This window comes from Mandrillus leucophaeus, unplaced genomic scaffold (genome assembly GCF_000951045.1).
Source record: "Mandrillus leucophaeus isolate KB7577 unplaced genomic scaffold, Mleu.le_1.0 Scaffold1259, whole genome shotgun sequence".
NCBI classification, from domain to species: domain Eukaryota; kingdom Metazoa; phylum Chordata; class Mammalia; order Primates; family Cercopithecidae; genus Mandrillus; species Mandrillus leucophaeus.
This window is the reverse complement of record NW_012100976.1, coordinates 105,118-107,335: the sequence shown is the minus strand read 5'-3', so window position 1 is coordinate 107,335 and position 2,218 is coordinate 105,118. Positions and strand designations below refer to the sequence as shown.

The 2,218-nt window shown below is 39.7% G+C and overlaps 1 pseudogene across 1 annotated transcript in view; it reads left to right on the top strand.

The window, feature by feature from the left end:
• Window positions 1-2,218, top strand: part of LOC105533527 — a 125,118-nt pseudogene that overhangs the window by 23,819 nt on the left and 99,081 nt on the right. The gene's annotated exons all lie outside the window — the stretch shown is intronic.

Here is a 2,218-nt window from a genome sequence, read left to right as displayed (position 1 = left end):
TTTCTAGGAGAGAGCCTTTGTTAAGCCACGAAACAAGTCTCAACAAATTTTCAAAAATTGAAATCATATTAAATATCTTCTCTGGCCACAATGGAATAAAACTAGAACTATACACCAAGAGAAATGTTGGCAACTAGACCAATACATGAAAATTAAACAACGTACTCCTGAATAACCATTGAGTACACAGAGAAATTAAGACGTAAATCAAAAAGTTTCTTGAAACAAATGAAAATGGAAACACAACATACCAAAACCTGTGGGATACAGCTAAACAAGGCTAAAAGGGAGATTTATAGCAATAAATACCTACCTAAGAAAAGTAGAAACATTACAAATTAACAATATAACAATGAACCTCAAGGAACTAGAAAAACAAGAAAAAAACTCATCCAAAATTAGCAGAAAAGAAATAATAAAGATCATAGTAGAACTAAATAAAAGCTTTTAAAAACCATGTAAATGATCAACAAAATGAAAAGTTTGTTCTTCAAAAACATAAAGAAAATTGACAAACCGCTAGCTAAACAAACCTAGAAAAAAAAGAGAGAAAATTTGTTAAGAATAAAAGTTCCTCTTTGGTTTAGAATGGTGTTAAGAAGATAGTTCCTCTTAAAAGCTTTCTTTAAGTTTCCCTCGCTCTTCATACTAACAAATCTTCTATTTTACTAATGACTCCTTATTGTGCCCCCAAGTAGTTGTTACATACAGTAAAGAAATAAACACATTCTATGTTCTTGTACTTGAACCAAGGCCCAACTCCTTTGTTCCCTAGTCTGCCTGGATCTGCCTGGACATGACCAGACATGTCCCAGCTTGCAGCCTATGCTCTTTCCTTATTTGGAAATATTATTGTCTTCCTGGTTTCCCATAAACAACCCCCTCCTTTCCTTTGCTCCCCATTGGGCCTTTACCTTATTTGGGAAAGTTTAAGTTTTTAGCCAGCTGGGATCAGCTTAGATTGTGTGGTCCAGCCAATGGAGACAGGACACAATAGTAGAAACAACTTGCGTTAGGGATAAAAACCCCTGCTTTCCTTTGTTCTGGGTGCTCTCGTGGCAATCAGGCTTATGGGAGCACTCTTCTACAGAAGTAACAATTGCCTTGCTGAAAAATCCTTTGTTCAAGTGTTTGTTTTCTTTGTGATTCCAAGCTTTATTTCTAACAATTTTCTGGGGGCTCATCCAGGATTCCCATTCTCCTTTGGTAAGAGGTCTTTGGTCACCACATCTAGGGGAAGTGCACTCCACTGCTCCACTACAGTGGCTCTAGGGACAGGGGATTGGGACTACCCATAGTGACAAATAAATCCAGGCTCTCAGTAATGTGGAAGGAGAAGGCCTGCAAGTACCATGACGACCAGGTAACTCTGTACACAGACCAAGGTAAAAAAAAAAAGTCACAAGGGCAACAGTATTTCCTTGGTGGTCAGGATATACTGGAGGTTAAAGGTCATGAAAGGTAACAAGCACTACTGCAGTGCAGAGTGAGTGAGTCCAATCTGTGGTTCCATGGGCACCTCTTACAGCTTATGGTGGCCCTCTTGTAGGGATCCTGATCTTGGCGTTTATACAGTCCTGCTGATGCTAAGGGGAGCCTAATTTCCTCTGGAAAAGCAATCAGAGTGCACGAAGCAAAAGCAGAAGAGTGCAAGGAACCTCCAGGGTAGGGATTAAACCTCCAGGGAAGGATAGGTGAGACTATCTCTAGTTTGAGGGACTGAGCCTAACCAGTATTCAACATGGGAAATATGGTGAGTAAGATAGAAGGTAAAAAGGAAAAGGCAGACAGTGAAATCACCTCTGATAGTCCTTTAGAACTCATGTTAAAATATTGGAAGGATATGAGAGGACTAAACATAAGAAAAAGCAACAGATGATAAAGTATATTGTTTCATTTGGACCAAGGAACCTATTCTAAAGCTTTCAGTTTTCTGGCCAAAATTTGGGTCAGATGAGGATTGGACTTGCCAGCTTTTAATAGAATATGTAAATGATAAGAGTCCTGTTTCCCAGGAGAAAATACATTATGTCCTGTGTTAGCGGCAAGGGCCCATCCTCCTTTGTCATCTAAAAACTAAAGGAGACAAGCCAGAAACTAATCTCATGAAATTAATACCCCTTACTCCAAGAACCCCACCAACACGTGGGACCTCTTAGACCATCTTCCCCCTTCAAACCTTCTTCCCCCCACCCAGTAGACCAACATCCCCCACCTC